The sequence below is a fragment of the Oncorhynchus clarkii genome, chromosome 11, assembly GCF_045791955.1.
Source record: "Oncorhynchus clarkii lewisi isolate Uvic-CL-2024 chromosome 11, UVic_Ocla_1.0, whole genome shotgun sequence".
Classification (NCBI taxonomy): Eukaryota; Metazoa; Chordata; class Actinopteri; order Salmoniformes; family Salmonidae; genus Oncorhynchus; species Oncorhynchus clarkii.
Window position 1 is genome coordinate 32,485,656 of NC_092157.1, and position 21,142 is coordinate 32,506,797.

Consider the following 21,142-nt stretch of genomic DNA (forward strand, 5'->3'; position numbering starts at 1 on the left):
CTTGCACACTCTTGCCTGCATCAAGCTGATATAGGAAGTAATCATTAGTTCAATAGTTTCTATTGGCCAAATTCAAGCATGTTTATCCCAGTTTAGTTCTGTTTGCTTTTCAACAGAATCGGCAGGATTGAATACACGCGTAAACAAACAGCCACGTTATATTCCTCCTTGCATCCATGCGCTCTCCTCCTCTCACAACTCCCCTTCGCTTGTGGACTTCAATGCACAACACATCAGCTCTATGTGACCAAACAGCTAACTTACATTGTTATCACTATATTAGCCAAAGTAATGTCATAGTCAGCATAGTTAATATAACTAGCGCGTTAGTAACATTACACTGTAGTCAGTAAGCAGTTACACCGACAGCAACCAAATAGTAAAACCTAAAGTTTAACCTTGACTTGGAAGAGTTCCAGTGTTGTGTTGGAAAGTCATAAAATCCATCATAAACTAGCTAGCTACATTTGCTAAGTAAGTGAAACGCATCTATAGAAACTCTATATATTTAACTCTTGCTTCTTCAATTTTGGAATAAATTAATTTGTTCAAAAATGTTTGTGTTGTATTTCTCTCTCTTTGAGTCAACTACTCACTACATTTTATGCACTGCAGTGCTAGCTAGCTGTAGTTTATGCTTTCAGTACTAGATTAATTCTCTGATCCTTTGATTGGGTGGACAACATGTCAGCTCATGTTGTGAGTGTTCTGATAGGTTGGAGGACCTCCTCTGGAAATGATCATAATTACTGTGTAAATCTATGGAAGGGGGTGATAACCATGAGCCTCCTAGGTTTTGTACTGAAATAAATGTACCCAGAGGAGGACGGAGCCTATGAGTCCTCCGGCTACACCATGGTGATACCCTACAGAGTGCTGTTAATTAATGCTACTGTAGACCTTCTTTTCAAAATAGTGTGTTTTAATAAATTATTTGGTGATTTATATTTAGCATAGTTTTATCTAAAAAGGATTACTTTTTAAATGTTTTGCATTTTTTATTTTTATGACATTTACTGAGGAGGATGGTCCTCCCTTTCATCCTCTGAGGAGCCTCCACTGCAGATATCCTCCCAAAGTAGGCTACTTCCCATATGAAACCCAATAAAGACCCCACCTTAACTACGTTTTGTTTTCTTGCTGTTGCTTGTGTGTTTTCAGGTGCAGGGTGAAGTTGCCACTAGATGCTGATAATGGGTCAGTTTTGCATTTCCCCCATTAATGGTTAAGGTTAGGATTGGGAAAGAGGAATTGATCATAGATCTGTACCTAGGGAAAACTTTGCCTCATTGCTATGTTTTCATTGGTAGTTCCCCTGTTGCCACGGCACCCCAGTTAGTCTCAGAGGACAAATCCGACCTGTGTTGTCCTTGTTGTTATTCCTCTCAGAGGTCACTGAGAAAGATGTAGACACAGGTGTGTGAAAGAGTATGTCTCAGGGTTAAAGATCACAACTTGTAATATATTTTTAACAAGGTTTAATAATGCTTTATAGAAAGTTACAACGTTTAGCTCTTGTCGCTCGTCATCTAGCTAACTATCACTTCTAGCTAGCCTAGCAGTCTCAGTCCGGATGTCAACACAACTTCCGTTACAATGTGCATTTCTAGTTGTATTCTTTTAACTACACTGTAAGACGTTTCTGTAATTTCAACAGCAAAACACTAGAATGCACAGTAAAATACTGAAAATGCATTAATACTGTAGATTCCACTGCATTATGCTGAAAAATACTGTTGGAATTGGAAGCCTGTAAAAATGACTATAACACACTGTGTTTGTTTACAGTAATAGCGTATGCCTCCTCGACAGTGTAATTGCCTACAAATGATCCATTTCAGGTGCCAACCTCATGCTGTCAGTTGAGACAGACTATTTTAGTATTTTGAAGCCGCTGTGAAATAGAAGAATATTTTCAGCAGCTGCTGGGTACGTACTTTGACTTGTTTACAAGTATCTATTTCTAGCCAACGTTGAATTACTGCATGTGTTCTTTGTCCGCTAGCTAGCTAGGTTAGCAATCGTTTCGGTCTGCTCCAAATTGCTCGTAAATGTCTTGCTGTGAGACCTAGAAAAATCTTCCAAATAATAATTGTTGCGAATGGCCTCGCTGTACCACAGATTCTGAGTGCCATGGAGAATAAACTGAGCGCAGATTCATGACTGTTAAGTTATCACCATTACTACAGACAAAGCGTTTTGTTTCTAGCAGTTCAAAAGATATTACCGGTGTAAAATATATTTTTCGGATTGACGGGCCGCATTTTACACAAAAACCAGTCGTGGACCGTTAAACTACTAACGAGCCGCTAAAGCCGACGCGAATGACCAGTGTTTCTGTGTTGTATCGAGGTGTGTGCTGACCGAAGGTGCTTTCCACTGGGCAGCATATCAGGGTTGTAACGTGCACAATGTTCCCCCCCAGGATTATATTTCAAGTAGGATAGCAGCCCACACAAGCTTGAACGGTAACAACACCGAGAAACAGTGTCCTAATTAGCTGTCACAACTCTGTGTGATTCTGTGCACTCGGCTCTCAGCTGCGCAACATACAGTGCATTCGGAAAGTTTTCAGACCCCTTGACTTTTTCCACATTTTGTTACATTACAGCCTTATTCAAAAATGGATTAAATATATTTTTTTTCTTAGCAATTTACCCACAATACCACATAATGCCAAAGCAAAAACAGGTTTTTAGACATTTTTACAAATTAATCAAAAATCAAAAACTGAAATATGTAAATAAAGTAAGTATTTAGAACCAAGACTCTTCCTAGAGCTGGCCGCCCAGCCAAACATAGACATCTGGGGAGAAGGGCCTTGGTCAGGGAGGTGACCAAGAACCCGATGGTCATTCTGACAGAGCTCTAGAGTTCCTCTGTGGAGATGGGAGAACCTTCCGGAAGGACAACCATCTCTGCAGCACTCCACCAATCAGGCCTTCGTGGTTGAGTGGCCCGACGGAAGCCACTCAGTAAAAGGCACCTGACAGCCCGCTTGGAGTTTGCCAAAAGGCTCCTAAAGACTCTCAGACCGTGAGAAACAAGATTCTTTGGTCTGATGAAACCAAGATTCAACTCTTTTCCCTGAATGCCAAGTGTCACATCTGGAGGAAACCTGGCACCATCTCTATGGTGAAGCATGGTCGTAGCAACATAATGCTGTGGGGATGTTTTACAGCGGCAGGGACTGGGAGACTAGTCAGGATAGAGACAAAGATGAGAGAGCAAAGTACAGAGAGATCAATGATGAAAACCTCCTCCAGAGCGCTCAGACTGAGGTAAAGGTTCACCTTCCAACAGGACAACAACCCTCAGCACACAGCCAAGACAACGCACGATGGCTTCGGGACAAGACTCTGAATGTCATTGAGTGGCCCAGCCAGAGCCCGGAGTTGAACCCCATCGAACATCTCTAGAGAGACCTGAAAATAGTTGTGCAGCAATGCTCCCCATCCAACCTGACAGAGCTTGAGAGGATCTGCAGAGAAGAATGGGAGAAATTCCCCAAATACAGGTGTGTCAAACTTGTAGCGTCATGCCCAAGAAGACTTGATGCTGTAATCGCTGCCAAAGGTGCTTCAACAAAGTACTGCGTAAAGGGTCTGAATACTTATGTAAACGTCATGTGTGATTGAAGATTTTTTAATTAAAAAAAAATCATTTTTTATAATAAGGTTGTAAGGTAACAAAATGTTGAAAAACTCAAGGGGTCTGAATACTTACCGAAGGCACTGTAGGCTAAGTCATTGTTTTGCAGGCCAGGAGTGTCCTTTTAGCCTCTCCCAACTAACCATTTGTTTAATTTAAACAACATTGTTCCATAATGTTATAGTATTAGCTAAACCTGTTCACTTTACCAGTAGTAAGCAAATATTTGGTGGCACAGAAAGAAATGACAATGTCTGGTAAAATAAGCTGGTAAAATAATCTGTGGTATAGTGTAGGCTATAGCAATGTTTTATTAGTTAGCTAGGGTTTGAAGTAGGTGTATCTAGCTGTCTTTTTAGTATGTTTTTCAATACCTCAATTGATTTCATAAACCACATTGGATATGGCTGTACAGGTTCCTGATTCGAATCAACCAAGATGATGAAACCTGAAGATGGGTCAAATGACATGAGAAGGTGGCCCAGAGAAAGCCAACTGTTCTCAACCTCTCCATTGCCCCATTCTTCCAAGAGCTCACTGACTTTGAATGAAGACCTCTAGTGAGGTAAGTACACACACACACACAACACCAGCTTGATTTGTCCCTTGTCACCTGTCTGAACCCCCTTACCCCATTAGAGTTGCATCTGATCATAGATCCGAATCCCAATTTTGAACTCCCTCACTCTCTTACCAATTTTAATAAATGTATTTTATGTACAAATGTATTGTTTCTCTTACAATTAGATTCCAGGGAGAATTTCACTGTAAATTTGCAGCATTATCCTGGGAAGGTTTTTCCAGTGTATGAAAGCTGGGCTGAAGCATGTCTCGGGTTACCTCCCAAATGACACCCTATTACCTACAGGATGGCATTTGGGAAGTAATTAGCCTGGGTGTCCCCTATCAACCTTGGTTGACATCTTAAATGGGACACCTGTTTTGAATGATCTACCTAGTTAATGGGTAAATGAGCTAAAGGAACCAGTGTAAGTGACAGACTGCATGAGTTGTTATTAATCAGACAATAATACCCTTCTTTACGCACACATTCAAATGGAAAGCAAATTATATTATGCTCTACGGTGAAATGATGATCACTGAGCAGTTGGTCTGTCATTTGCAAAGCCTGTTTTCATATATTTAAAATGCCGACAGCTGCCGCGTTCAATTGGAGTGTAATTTATCTAACATCATGTTCAACATTTTCAGCTTGCGCCTGTTCTCCAGTGTAATAAATGGTTATTGATTCCGACTAACAAGGAACATGTTATCATAGACCTTGTTCAGTTGCACCGAACCGAGATACAGCTGTTGTAGCATTCATTTTTCAATATGAATTACAATGCAGTATAATGCAATATTGGATTTGGAAATGGAACCAATGGAAGCCCTGCTCAATATACTTCTCTATAGTCATGAGTCATAAAAGGGCAGATGGGATTCTGAGTCAGCCTTTGAGATGTAGTACTTTCTCACACATGCTCACTCTCTTTGGATTGTTATTTCTTGTTTAGATTTTTTACAATTTTATTTGTGATATTGTATTTGCAAGATATTCTACTGCACTGTCGGAGCTAGAAACATAAAGCATTTTCGGTGCACCTGCTATAGCACCTGCAAATCTGTATACACAACCAATAAACTTTTATTTGATTGGATTTTGACTAGCAGTAAAACCTCTAAAGCAGGCTGCATATTCAGATATTTGGTACTCTGCCATGGATGGTGTGATGGCAGATGAAGCAAAGCCACTGCTATGAAACAGAGCAAATGCTCTGAGGACTACAGTGTATATTGACATTGAGTGATTATTGAGACGGATAGAGAGAGCAAAGCGGCTGTGAAAGGATGGAATATTTATGATTTAATTATTTCAGAGCCACTAGTGGGGACATATTCGCCAGCTGCTTTTTGGGGAGAGGACGCTCTGTTCTGAGTGTTCTCGGTGAGGTCAGGGCTAAATTCTTCCCTTTAGGAGTAGACAGAGACAGGTGGAGAACAACTGTGTTGTATTCATTAGGGCACACCGCAGCAAAATGCTTTGCAATGGAATAAAACAAGTGTTTGTTATTGGACAAGTTCAGGTATTCCCTCCCTGTTTCAGTCCATTTTCTTCCGTTTGGTGCCTAATGGATAGCACCCAGATGGCACTCTGGCGCTCTAAAAAACACCAGGCTCAAAACTGATCAGGTGTTCTCCAGGAATCTATTTACTTTCAGGAAGTTGTTGGGTGCTCTAAGAACATAGACATTGATGATGATGATGATAGAACAAAATAAAATCAATCCAATAACACATCTATGGAAAAGTATCACGTATTACTGTGGGTAAGAACCTTCTTTATGGTAGCCAACCTTTGGGAATATTTGGGATCTACTATCAAGATTTAGCACACAGAATTGTGATAGGTCTGCATCCCAAATGGCACCATATTCCCTATGTAGTGCACTACTTTTGACCAGAGCCTTCTGTAATTTATGCATGAAATAAGGAATAGGTTGCCATTTGGGACCTATACAGGGACATTTTTCAGGTATGTCAGTATCATTCCTCCTGACTATCTTGCTTCAGGGGGACTGTGTCCTGGTATTAAGTGTAAATTAGAAGGAACTGATTAGAGGAGGTCATTCACAAGGTCAGTCCTGTACGGCGGTGTCACTGTATAATGAGGACACTAATGCGCTAATAAGCATTCAGGACACTGTGATCCTGTCCCGATATGGCGGCCGGACAGAGGAATTCATCTCTGCAATCCCAGGCCTGATTAAATGCAGTAATGGATTTGCTAGCGCTATTGATTAACACTCTGGGCCATTTCAGTATGCACCATAGAAACAAAATAACTTCCTGTCAGACAGAGCCAGAGTGTCAGACATGATTCTAACACCCGGTATTAATCTTTCAATAAACAACAGTATTGGTATGTGAGGATTCAATTGTGGTTAGTTCATCAGAACCAGTTGTATCCCATGCAAAGCGAGTTACAGTAGTGCGTGCTTACATTTATGTATACGTGGCCGTAGCAGGAATCAGACCTACTATCCTATCCTGCACCAAGCACCATGCTCTACCAACTGAGCCACACTACTCTGTTAAAAAATAAAGGTGGAAGTTCTCTAAAGAACCAAATAAAGTTCTTTAGAGTGATGCCATAGGGTAACAATTTTAGGCTCTCTGAGGAACATTAAATGGGATGGTTCTTTAAGAACCACACACAAATCCCAAACCAGAAATGTTTGGAAGATGAGCCCTATTTGCATATTTCCCAGGGTGCCTTTTGAGTGCATTATAGAGTTCCCAGAAGTGAATATGTTATCATAAACATTATATTATTTAAAACGATACATATTTGATAAGGCCTTATTTTGAAGGCCTAGTTTTACCCTAATACGGTGGCCTGAATATCATAGCTTTTACTGTCCACATCAGGGCTGAAAGTCACATGATGCTGGCTTGCAAAGTAATTCCTATTGGAATTCAGCCAGAGTGAGGATATCTAACATTTAGCATTTTTATTCACCCGCAACCTGCATTCAGAATGACTGCCAGGGTTGGGAAGACTAAGATATGAGACTACATAAAGTAGTGATGTTAAACACGGCCTGAGGGAAACAAACATCTTCTTCTTTGAGGCTTAACTGTAAGACATCTAGGTGTAGCAGGTAAGGCGGAGTCAGGCGCAGGACACAGAGAAGAGTAATTCACGTAACTTTACTCAAAACAACAAATATTCCAAGAAGGAAAATAATCTAGAATTTTTAAAGCTGTTTGAAAAATGTCTGTGAGTATAACAGAACTGATATGGCAGGTGAAAACCTGAGACAAATCCATCCAGGAAAAAATTCATTAAGGTCACTCTCTTTTCAATTGGGTTTCTATGGGGATCTAGATTTCTGTGGCACTTGCTTGCAGTCCCTATCGCTTCCACTGGATGTCAACAGTCTTTAGAAATTGGTTGAAGTTTTTCCTTTGAGAAATGAAGAAGTAGGGCAGTTCAGAACGAGGGTCGAGTGAAGTGTACTGTTTGTTAGAGGCGCGTGACCTGAAAGCACGCTCCACTTTGTTTTTATCCGCAGTTTATCCCGTCTTAAATTTGTATAGATTATTTATGTTAATAAGTACCTAAAGTTGTATTAGGAGAGTTGTTTGAAATGTTTGGAACAAGTTTACAGGTAACTTATTAGATATTTTGTAGTCATGTTGCGTGAGTTGGAAACGTTTTTATTCAGGATCAAACGCGCCAAATAAATGGGCATTTTGGAGATATAACGACGGAATTAATCGAACAAAAGGACCATTTGTGATGTGTATGGGACATAATGGAGTGCCAACAAAGAAGATCTTCAAAGGCAAGGCATGAATTATATCGTTATTTCTGCGTTTTGTGTTGCGCCTGGCGGGTTGAAATATGAATGTCATGTGTTTGTTTGGTGGGGTGCTATCCTCAGATAATCGCATGGTTTGCTTTCGCCGTAAAGCCTTTTTGAAATATGACACGTTGGCTGGATTAACAACAAGGGTAGCTTTAATTTGGTGTATTGCATGTTTGATTTCATGAAAGTTTAATATTTATAGTAATTTAATTTGAATTTGGCGCTCTGCCATTTCACCGGATGTTGTCGAGGGGTTCCGCTAGTGGAACGTCTAGCCGTAACAAGATAACCTAGTACGCACTGAAAGGGAGAGGTTAGTGGCGGCGTGAGTTTTGGGCCATCTCTGCCCAGGGGATGAAAGCTGCCCACTCTCCCGGCCGGTCCTGGCAATAGGACCGCAGAAACCTACCCACATCCTGTTTAACTCTTTCCATCTGCCCGTTACTCTCGGGGTGCAAACCTGAGGTGAGCCTGACCGAGACCCCCAGACGTTCCATGAATGCCCTCCAGACCCTGGATGTGAACTGGGGACCCTGATCAGGGTCCCATGTCCTCAGGCAACCCGTAGTGCCGGAAGGTGTGGGTGAACAGGGCTTCCGCAGTCTGTAGGGACGTAGGGAGACCGGGTAAAGGAAGTAGACGGCAAGACTTAGAAAACCGATCCACAACGACCAGGATTGTGGTGTTTCCCTGTGACGGAGGAAGATCCGTCAAGAAATCCACCGACAGGTGTGACCATGGCCGTTGTGGAACGGGTAGGGGTTGTAATTTCCCTCTGGGCAGGTGTCTAGGTGCCTTGCACTGGGTGCACACCGAGCAGGAGGAAACATAAACCCTCATGTCCTTAGCCAAGGTGGACCACCAGTACTTCCCACTAAGACAACGCACGGTCCGACCGATGCCAGGATGACCAGAGGAGGGTGACGTGTGGGCCCAATAGATCAAACGGCCGTGGACAGCAGACGGAACGTACAGACGGCCAGCTGGACACTGGGTGGGAGTGGTCTATGTACGTAACGCCCGTTCGATGTCCGCGTCCAGCTCCCACACCACCGGTGCCACCAGGCAAGAAGCCGGAAGTATGGGAGTGGGATCCATGGGCCGCTCCTCTTGTCATACACGCGGGACCGTGCATCTGCCTTAGCGTTTTGGGAACCTGGTCTGTAGGAGAGGGTGAAAACGAAACAGGTGAAAAACATGGCCCACCTTGCACGGCGAGGATTCCGTCTCCTTGCCGCCCGGATGTACTCCAGATTGCTGTCGTCAGTCCAGATGAGAAAAGGGTGTTTAGCCTCCTCAAGCCAATGCCTCCACGCCTTCAGAGCCTTTACGACAGCCAACAGCTCCCGGTCCCCCACATCATAGTTTCGCTCTGCCGAGCTGAGCTTCTTCGAAAAGAAGGCACAGGGGCGGAGCTTTGGCGTACCTGAGCGATGAGACAGCACAGCTCCTATCCCCGCCTAGGACGCGTCCACCTCCACTATGAATGCCAAGGAGGGATCCGGATGAGCCAGCACGGGAGCCGAGGTAAACAGAGCCCTCAGGTGACCAAAAGCCCTGTCCGCCGCAGCTGGCCACTGCAGTCACACTGGTCCCCCCTTTAGCAGTGAGGTAATGGGAGCCGCTACCTGACCAAAGCCCCAGATAAACCTCTGGTAGTAGTTGGCAAACCCTAAGAACTGCTGCACCTCCTTTACCGTGGTTGGAGTCGGTAATTTACACAAGGCTGAAATGCGGTCACTTTCCATCTCCACCCCTGATGTGGAAAGGCGGTACCCTAGGAAGGAGACTGACTGTTGGCAGAACAGACATTTCTCAGCCTTGACGTACAGGTCATGCTCCAACAGTCGACCAAGCACCTTGCAGACCAGGGACACATGCTTGGCGCGTGTAGCGGAGTATTTCAGAATGTCGTCGAGGTCCCAGAAAATCTCATCTACAAATGCCGGGAAGACTGATGGAGCATTCATCAACCCGTACGGCATGACAAGGCACTCATAGTGCCCAAAGGTGGTACTAAATGCCGTCTTCCACTCGTCCCCCTCCCGGATACGCACCAGATTGTAAGCGCTCCTGAGATCCAATTTTGTGAAGAAGCGCGCCCCGTGCATTGACACGATTGCACTGGCTATGAGAGGTAGCGGGTAGCCGTACCTCACAGTGATCTGATTGATACCTCGATAGTCAAGACACGGGCGCAGACCTCCATCCTTCTTCTTCACAAAAAAGAAACTCAAGGAGGCAGGTGAAGTGGAAGGCCGAATGTATCCCTGCCCCAGAGATTCGTAGACATATGTTTCCATAGCCGCCGTTTCCACCTGTGACAGAGGATACACGTGACTCCTGGGAAGTGCTGCGTCTACCAGGAGGTTTATCGCACAATCCCCCCATCGATGGGGTGGTAGTTGAGTCGCCTTCTTCTTACAGAAGACAAGACCCAAATCGGCATTATCTGAGGGGATGTGCACGGTGGAGACCTGGTCTGGACTCTCCACCGTAGTTGCACCGATGGAAACACCTACACACCTCCCTGAGCACTTTCGTGACCATCCCTTGAGATCCCTCTGTTGCCATGAAATAGTGGGGTCATGATAGGTCAAACAGGGTAGGCCCAGCACCACGGGAAACGCATGAGAATCAATAAGGAAGAGACTGATTCTCTCCTCAAGACCCTCCTGCGTAACCATGCATAGTGGAGCGGTGGCCTCCCTAATCAGCCCTGACCCTAATGGTCGACTATCTACAGCGTGCACAATGGGTATCCCTAAACTATGGGCAAATGAACGGTCAATAAAGTTCCCAGCTGCGCCTGAATATTCTAGCGTCTTATGCTGGGAATGCGGGGAAAACTCAGGAAATTCTATAAACACAAACATGTGAGCAACAGGGGGCTCTGGGTGAGTCTGGTGCCTACTCACCTGGGGTGACATGACAGTGCCCTGCCTGCTGCCTCGACTCCCTGAGGAACCTCCCCAGCACCGACCAGCAGAGTGGCCTCTGCGGCCACTTAACGCTACCCCAGACATCACTTCTTTCAATGGTGCCCTATCTCTAAGAGCAAAGCAAGAAACAGATCTTGATCCAAGTTACGTGACACGGAGTGCCCGCTCCATCTGGTCAGAAGAAACACAAACTCATATCACAAGTCCACTACAGGTTACCTAGGTTACCTTCACTGATTCAACTGCACCCAACTCCTTTTCCACCGCCCTGAAACCACAAATGGATCCGCCAAAAGGCAAGGATCCACTTTCTCAACAAAATGTCACTCTTACTGGACCAGATTCTTCTTTATCATGTCAATCGATGCCAAACTCAGGCTCTGAGCTATTCACCACACCTTCCAACTCACTTAACCTCTTTGATCTCTAGGGGCGCTATTTCATTTTTGGATAAAAAACGTTCCCGTTTTAAGCGCGATATTTTGTCACGAAAAGATGCTCGACTATGCATATATATACAGTTTTTGAAAGAAAACACTCTGAAGTTTCAGAATCTGCAAAGATATTGTCTGTAAGTGCCCCAGAACTCATTCTACAGGCGAAACCAAGATGATGCGTCAACCAGGAAATGAGCAGATTTCTGAAGCTCTGTTTTCCATTGTCTCCTTATATGGCTGTGATTGCGCAAGGAATGAGCCTACACTTTCTGTCGTTCTCCCAAGGCGTTAGCAGCATTGTGACGTATTTGTAGGCATATCATTGGAAGATTGACCATAAGAGACTACATTTTCCAAGTGTCCGCCTGGTGTCCCTGCGTCGAAATTGGAGCGTAAAGCCAGGTGCAATTATTTTTCCATTTGAGAGCAAGGAGAAACCAGGCTTCCAGGAAGGATATATCATTGAAGAGATATGTGGAAAAACACCTTGAGGATTGATTCTAAACCACGTTTGCCATGTTTCAGTCGATATTATGGAGTTAATTTGGAAAAAAGTTTGCGTTTTGAGGGCTGAATTTTCATTTTTTTTTTTTTTTTTTTTTTGGTAGCCAAATGTGATGTACAAAACGGAGCTATTTCTAATACACAAAGAATCTTTTTGGAAAAACTGAGCATCTGAGAGTCTCCTCATTGAAAACATCAGAAGTTCTTCAAAGGTAAGTTATTTTATTTGAAGGCTTTACTTGTTTTTGTGATAGTTGCCTGCTAAATGCTAACGCTAATGCTAACGCTAAATGCTACGCTAGCTAGCTACTGTTACACAAATGATTGTTTTCCTATGGTTGAAAAGCATATTTTGAAAATCTGAGATGACAGTGTTGTTAACAAAAGGCTAAGCTTGAGAGATAGCATATTTATTTCATTTCATTTGCAATTTTCATGAATAGTTAACGTTGCGTTATGGTAATGAGCTTAGGTCTATAAATAGAATCCCGGATCCGGGTTTGGTCGTCGCAACAGGTTAACTCGCTCTCATTCACTTCCATTTCACCTCCATTGGTCGGGTGCACTGCTCACTCTGTTTGCAATTGACACCAATATTATTCGACACCATCTCTGATTTGATCACAATCTGCCTAAAATTCAAATCCAACCTCTGCTTTTCTTATTCTGACCTCTTCCTCCTCTTTTTTTCCCCTCAATTCCTCCTCAGCGATCCACCTTTCTTTGTCCCTGTCCCAATATTTCTCTTCTCCCAACTTTGCGACTTTGGGATAAGTCCATCTCCAGTCAGAAGTCTTCGTCTACCGCGGGAAACGAACAATTCTAAAAATCAACCTACAATAGAGCATGCTAGGAAATATGATAATAGGGTCACAGTTTTGGTTCAAATCTTCTTATAACATTTTTTTCTGATTGCTTAGGCACTATCTTTGAAACTATAGGTTATTTTTGCAGAACTCTACACACTAACCACAAAACCTTACAACAATCCAGCAAAACATTATACTATTATATTATCTCTTGCAAAAGCAAACAATTCTTGCAAAACTCTTCAAACTCTTTAAAAAATTTGTTTTTGCGTCAATACAATACACACAAACCATCATTTGAATAAGCACACGAAGCACCAACTACGCACTGATAGTTTAAATGAAAAACATTTGTGGCTTTTGCTTTTTCTGTGAGCAGGGCATAGCAGTTTGCAATAAAGTTTTGTCATACATGTAGTAAACACACATACACACAGGTATCCAAATGTGTAAAGTATGGACAAAACAATGTAAGACAAAAACAATGTAGCACAGTATGAAAAGACAGGGATCAGTCAATATTATGTAGCACCATACACTTCCAGATCTCAATACCAATGATAGTATAGCTTGCCTGCACATATTCATATCTCAGTTGTTTTACACGGTCTGAGTTTCTTTCGAAAGGGACTGTAAAGCTGCTTCATCCTAATTCTATTGCGTTTCAGTAGACGAGACAGTGCAGAGAGATTCACTCTGTTGACGTTTTGGAATATGGTGTTATCTGCTATTATGTGGTCCTGCAGTTCTCTGAGTCCGATGCAATTATTTGCAATGACCATATTTACAATGTGGGTCTCCTGCTCTTGGGTGAACAGTCGACCTCTTCCACCAGATACTGGTTTTCTTGCAGTTCTGTAAAAACATTGGAATGGTTTTAGTGACGATCCTTCTCATTATGAAAGTACAGTACATATTACTGTACCAGTAAGACTACAGCACTTACAGTTACTTACCAGTTCTCATTTCGAAATATCCAGATGATACCTGCAACAGTATAGCGGCTCAGATTTGGTTGAACCCGTTTCCCAGTCTCCTTCATGCTCACCCCATGGTTGACAACATGGTCAACCAATAGTCACTCTGATTTCATCAGTTATTGTGTTCCTGACTCCCCTTCCTCTCCCCCGTCCTCCTTTTACTTTTTCACCTCATCCTACTCTCCATCCTCCTCTAGTTCTCACCCCTCTTACTCTCTGACCAATATTGGCCTCCATTGTTGTCCAAACCAAATGTTTACCTGTGGCCTATTTATAGTGCTCAAGCTCTGATTTGTAAGTGAACTCATTATCTAAAGGTGTTTTCACATGTGTCAATGTGGAAAGGGAATTGGCGAAATAGTGTAGCAATGTAGAGACCAATGTTTACAGTTTTGCAAAAAGTGTGTTATAAAATTACAAACTGAGTGTAAAGCTGAGAATGTGCATTCAGTTTGGCACACTTGGTAAATGCATTGGCTAGAAGTGTTAATGGTTTCAGAGATAGTGCTTCAAGAATCACTGTTAGTGTTTAAGCATTCATAAAAAAACTGATGAAACACTAGGGTTATTTTACATCGCTGAGTGTTTATTTAACTCTTTACAGTGTTAATGTAACTCTTGAATCAACACTTTAAATGTTAGACTGAAAGGTCAACACTAGTTAACTCTGACCAATTGGCTGCAGGATTCCATACATTTCAAGAACCTTTAAAAATTCTGAAAAAATTTAGCTGCCACTTCAAGAACTCCCCACTTAACTCAAATGATTTTTTTAGAGTTCTCCAAGGAACCTTAAGAGCTGAAGAAGAACCATTTAAGAACCTTCATTTTATTCAGTGTACTGTAGAGTAAGCACTCGACTAGAGTATACATACTGTAGTAGATAATGGCCATAATATTAGTTGTTTTATGTAATGTTTCATCAGTTTGGTTTTTTAATTAAGACCTTCCTGCTTTGGTTTTGGTATTTTATTGGCTTTCTTTTGAATCAGTTGTATCAGATTGTGTTCTAACAGATATTGGGTAAAAAATACTATATACAGTGCCTTGCGAAAGTATTTGGCCCCCTTGAACTTTGCGACCTTTTGCCACATTTCAGGCTTCAAACATAAAGATATAAAACTGTATTTTTTTGTGAAGAATCAACAACAAGTGGGACACAATCATGAAGTGGAACGACATTTATTGAATATTTCAAACTTTTTTAACAAATCAAAAACTGAAAAATTGGGCGTGCAAAATTATTCAATCCCCCTTAAGTTAATACTTTGTAGCGCCACCTTTTGCTGCGATTACAGCTGTGAGTCGCTTGGGGTATGTCTATCAGTTTTGCACATCGAGAGACTGACATTTTTTCCCATTCCTCCTTGCAAAACAGCTCGAGCTCAGTGAGGTTGGATGGAGAGCATTTGTGAACAGCAGTTTTCAGTTCTTTCCACAGATTCTCGATTGGATTCAGGTCTGGACTTTGACTTGGCCATTCTAACACCTGGATATGTTTATTTTTGAACCATTTCATTGTAGATTTTGCTTTATGTTTTGGATCATTGTCTTGTTGGAAGACAAATCTCCGTCCCAGTCTCAGGTCTTTTGAAGACTCCATCAGGTTTTCTTCCAGAATGGTCCTGTATTTGGCTCCATCCATCTTCCCATCAATTTTAACCATCTTCCCTGTCCCTGCTGAAGAAAAGCAGGCCCAAACCATGATGCTGCCACCACCATTTTTGACAGTGGGCATGGTGTGTTCAGGGTGATGAGCTGTGTTGCTTTTACGCCAAACATAACGTTTTGCATTGTTGCCAAAAAGTTAAATTTTAGTTTCATCTGACCAGAGCACCTTCTTCCACATGTTTGGTGTGTCTCCCAGGTGGCTTGTGGCAAACTTTAAACAACACTTTTTATGGATATCTTTAAGAAATGGCTTTCTTCTTGCCACTCTTCCATAAAGGCCAGATTTGTGCAATATCCGACTGATTGTTGTCCTATGGACAGAGTCTCCCACCTCAGCTGCAGATCTCTGCAGTTCATCCAGAGTGATCATGGGCCTCTTGGCTGCATCTCTGATCAGTCTTCTCCTTGTATGAGCTGAAAGTTTAGAGGGACGGCCAGGTCTTGGTAGATTTGCAGTGGTCTGATACTCCTTCCATTTCAATATTATCGCTTGCACAGTGCTCCTTGGGATGTTTAAAGCTTGGGAAATCTTTTTGTATCCAAATCCGGCTTTAAACTTCTTCACAACAGTATCTCAGACCTGCCTGGTGTGTTCCTTGTTCTTCATGATGCTCTCTGCGCTTTTAACGGACCTCTGAGACTATCACAGTGCAGGTGCATTTATACGGAGACTTGATTACACACAGGTGGATTGTATTTATCATCATTAGTCATTTAGGTCAACATTGGATCATTCAGAGATCCTCACTGAACTTCTGGAGAGAGTTTGCTGCACTGAAAGTAAAGGGGCTGAATAATTTTGCACGCCCAATTTTTCTGTTTTTGATTTGTTAAAAAAGTTTGAAATATCCAATAAATGTCGTTCCACTTCATGATTGTGTCCCACTTGTTGTTGATTCTTCACAAAAAAATACAGTTTTACATCTTTATGTTTGAAGCCTGAAATGTGGCAAAAGGTCGCAAAGTTCAAGGGGGCCGAATACTTTCGCAAGGCACTGTAATATAATTGTCACGCCCTAATCTGTTTCACCTGTCCTTGTGATTGTCTCTACCTCCTCCAGGTGTTGCTGATTTCCCCCATTGCATTTATCCCTTGTTTCCTGTCTCTCTGTGCCAGTTTGTCTTGTCTGTTTTTCCAAGTCAACCAGCGGTTTTCTCGTTCTCCTGCTTTTTGCTATTCTCCTTTTTTCTAGTCCTCCCGGTTTTGACCCTTGCCTGTTTCTGGACTCTGTAACCGCCTGCCTGACCATTCTGCCTGTCTTGACCACGAGCCTGTCTGCCACTCTGTACCTCCTGGACTCTGATCTGGTTTTGACCTTTTGCCTGTCCACAACTATTCTCTTGCCTACTCCTTTGGATTAATAAACATTGTAAGTCTCCAACCATCTGCCTCCTGTGTCTGCATCTGGGTCTCGTCTTGTGTCATGACAGTAATATGGTGTCAATAATAATAGGTTACAGTTTTTATCTCTTTGGTGCAATTTTCACAAGTATGTGGTACATTTTCACACCTTTTTGTACAAAACAGATAATGAAAAAGGCAGTGGTTTGAAAACTCTGAGGACATTTTCAATTGACAAGTACAACGCACAAAACCATATGGTCACTTTTTCACCAAACTTCAGTTTTTCATCTAGCAATACATGTTCATATAAGGTTTAACCTTTCACAATGCAATGCTTACATTACTTTTTATATTATTATTTTCTCCTCTTCAGTTAAAATACATTTGATTATTACTCAATCGGACTCCTCTTACTTGATCAATTAAACGTTTGGTAAACCTATAGGTTTTACACAGCTTTACTAAAATTAACTTGGCCAATACAGTAATATATGCCATTTACGAAGCAGACAACAAAGTGACAACAGTCCACACATTTTGGTATGTGACCCCAGTGGGAATCGAACCCACCACAACTGGTGTTGCTATTGCCATGCTCCTATGAACTGAGCCACATGCAGGACCACTACAATACATAAGTACAATACACAGTTACAATACAGGTAGTAAGTGTGTGATTGCCATCACCATGACCGTACCACCCTCATTCAGGCCATGGATGATGCATGCAATTATTTCAATCCAGACCTACTGTATGTCAGGCTTGGATTCACCATGCCAAAAGTGTTTTTTTTTCCCAGGTGCAAGAACAAGGAGGATATTTACTGTGATTTCGATGAGAACCAATGACCAAATGCCTAAGACAGGCTTGAAACAAACTAGAGCCTTCTAAACATTATGTTTCTTTCATTTATTGAATTTGATTACATTGTGAAAGATGTCACCAACACTCACACCTTTAATCAGATATGGGATAGAAATGATGGAAATGTGATCTTCAGACTTTTTTAAATGGGTAGTCAAAGTGTATTACCTAATGTGAAAACAGTGTAATGTACTGTAATTTACACTACTGTAACATACTACATTCAAATGGCAATTTTTAAACATGTATCTTATATTTTTTCTGTTGGATTAAATGGTTAATAAAATAACTAAATTGAGAAGATATTATGTTGTGTTTTGGTGATTAAACCAATGTTCTCATATTTAATGGTACATTTATAATTTGGATCTATGGTTGTGTGGTGAAAGATGTCTACAAACAAAATGAATGCACAATGAAAAGTGTTGAATGTAAGACTGGCTCTGTTACATGTGTTACCAATTTGCAGTTTTGTACTAAGAGTTTAGAAAATTCACCACATGCTTGTGAAAATAGTACCACAGTGATACATTTTAAAAAATTGAACAGGTTTAATGGGTATATTTTTTTAGATGCAAGGTTACAAAGAGGATCCCTGAGGAGGAATCGTGATGAGCAAGCCTGGTGGAGAGAGAATGTGGAGGCTTTCGTACACCTCAGAGCTGCTCGCTCTCGACTTAAAAACCCAATCACACCACAGTATGGGGGAGAAAATCATATAATTCAACGGGTCAGGTAAAAAGTCAACCTGCCTGTTTCAGGGGCCTCAGTTGTGTGCTGCTATATTTAATTTATATAGTCCTTTTGCCTGGAGAGTCCCTGACATCCCCAGAATTTCTGGGAACTCTCAGGAAATGTTTGACCACACCGTTCCATGTGGCCAGTGGTTCAAGGGTGCTAGGGTCCTATTCAATCAATGTTTTGACCTCAATGTCATGCATGTCACTGGGCCATTTCAGCAGGAGGTGATTAATCATGGTGAGTTATGAAGGTGATTTACAGGAGCAAAAAGAAGACTGGGATATTAGAGTATGGTAATAGAAATCCAAGGTTGGACATCTTATCATGATTTATTAAAGAGAAACAACCTTGTTGACTATAAGCCTATACAGTATGTAAACTAAAAGGAGAGCATGAATGATTGTGTAATGATAAGAAGATGATTTGCATCATATACGGCTTGTCATGAGAGGTTCCTTTTAAGAAACAAACCTTTTCAGTTAAAAATTGTCTTGCCTTAGGAACATTTCCCCAGTTTTAGGCTCAGAGTGTTACAGTATAATGATACAAGGTGCTTACATTAGTAGAGTGATGCTAATTTGCCTCCAGGTTATGTTCCCTTTCCTTGATCCTCACTAAGCACTGTTCTTTGTCCAATGTCACCACATGTTATTACACTTCCTTGCTGTCACCTACCTGCTGCACTGTTCATTTTTAGGGGGCTGAGTACTTGCAGAGGAGAGTGTCCTTGGAAGAAGCCATAATGATAATAAAAGGTCCAAAATGGCACCCTATTCACTTTATAGGGCATTACTTTTGACAGTAGCTCTTTGGACCCTAATCAAAAGTAGTGCACTATTAAGGTAATAGGGTGCCATTTGGGATGATATGAGATACAGTATGTTGCTAACAGCACTCTGTGGGAGGTGTCTGTAATCACTGCCAGCCTCAAAGCATCCGTTTTGTCCCTGTTGAAGTAAGGCACAGCAACCACATGTGAAGGGGCATACTAAATGATACATCACTGGAATGAAATACTGTATGGCTGTAATGATTTTGCAGGTGCACATAATCATATAGATTAGAACTGCAATGCAAATTCTTCATTGTTAATGGCCCAGTGCAGTCAAACATGTAATTTTCCTGTGTTGTATATACAGTACCAGTCAAAACTTTGGACACACCTACTCATTCAAAGGTTGTTCTTTATTTTTACTATTTTCTACATTGTAGAATAATAGTGAAGACATCAAAGCTATGAAATAACACATATGGAATCATGTAGTAACCAAAAAAGTGTTAAACAAATCAAAATCTATTTTAGATTAATAAGTAGCCACCCTTTGCCTTGATGAGAACTTTGCACACTCTATTTGGTAAAAGATCAAATAAGCAAAGAGAAACGACAGTCCATTATTACTTTAAGACTTGAAGGTCAGTCTTAAAAATAACTTTTAAAGTTTGTTCAAGTGCAGTCACAAAAACCATCAAGCATTATGATGAACCTGGTTCTCCTGAGGACTGCCACAGGAAAGGAAGACCCAGAGTTACCTCTGTTGCATAAATTCATTAGATTTAACTGCACTTCAGATTGCAGCCCAAGTAAATGCTTCACAGAGTTCAAGTAACAGACACATCTCAACATGAACTGTTGAGAGGAGACTGTGTGAATCAGGCCTTCATGGTCAAATTGCTGCAAAGAAACCACTACTAAAGGACACCAATAAGAAAAAGAGACTTGTGTGGGCCAAGAAACACGAGCAATGAACATTAGACCAGTGGAAATCAGTCCTTTGGTCTGATGTGTCCAAATTTGCGATTTTTGGTTCCAACCACCGTGTATTTGTGAGATGCAGAGTAGGTGAACGGATGATCTCCGCATGTGTGGTTCCCACTGTAACGCATGGAGGAGGAGGTGTGATGGTGTGAGAGTGCTTTGCTGGTGACACTGTCGGTGAATTATTTAGAATTCAAGGCACACTTAACCAGCATGGCTACCACAGCATTCTGCAGTAATACGCCATCCCACCTGGTTTGTGCTTAGTGAAACGATCATTTGTTTTTCAACAGGACAATAACCCAACACACCTCCAGGCTGTGTAAGGGCTATTTGACCAAAAAGGAGAGTGATGGAGTGCTGCATCAGATGACCTGGCCTCCACAATCCACCTGACCTCAAACCAATTGAGATGGTTTGGGATGAGTTGGACCACAGAGTGAAGGAAAAGCAGCCCACAAGTGCTCAGCATATGTGGAAACTCCTTCAAGACTGTTGCAAAAGCATTCCAGATGAAACTGGTTGAGCGAATGCCAAGAGTGTGCAAAGCTTTAATCAAGTCAAAGGCTGGCTACTTTGATGATTCTAAAATATATTTAAAAATAAGTGTTTAACACTTTTTTGGTTACATGATTCCATATGTCTTGTTTCATAGTTTTGATGTCTTCACTATTATTCTACAATGTAGAAAATAGTACAAATGAATGAGTAGGTGTGTCCAAACTTTTGACTGGTACTGTATATTTCCACACTATAATACTGTCAAATTAAGAAAATGATGATCATGCCCTTTTAGTGTATGAGCTGTTTGAGAAGATTGCCTGAAATTTCAGCCTGTTTTGGTGGGATGGAGGTTTGGCCTGCCTTGTGACAACTTCTTCAGGCTAGGGTCTATTTTTCTCCATTTCCGCCTGACTGACGTGCCCAAAGTAAACTGCCTGTTGCTCAGGCCCTGAAGCCAGGATATGCATACAATTGGTACCATTGGAAAGAAAACACTCTGAAGTTTGTAGAAATAATGTAGGAGACTATAACACAATAGATATGATTGGAGAAAATCCAAAG

The 21,142-nt window shown here is 41.7% G+C and overlaps 1 protein-coding gene and 1 long non-coding RNA gene across 2 annotated transcripts in view; both read left to right on the top strand.

Annotated features, from left to right (window-relative positions):
• The window catches only part of LOC139420438 (receptor-type tyrosine-protein phosphatase N2-like), a 303,402-nt gene that overhangs the window by 3,476 nt on the left and 278,784 nt on the right, over positions 1-21,142 (top strand). The gene's annotated exons all lie outside the window — the stretch shown is intronic.
• LOC139420709 (uncharacterized) lies at positions 1,802-16,716 on the top strand. The gene is made up of 3 exons (XR_011635522.1): positions 1,802-1,929; positions 4,067-4,216; positions 16,564-16,716. It is a non-coding gene; the product is annotated as an uncharacterized lncRNA (long non-coding RNA).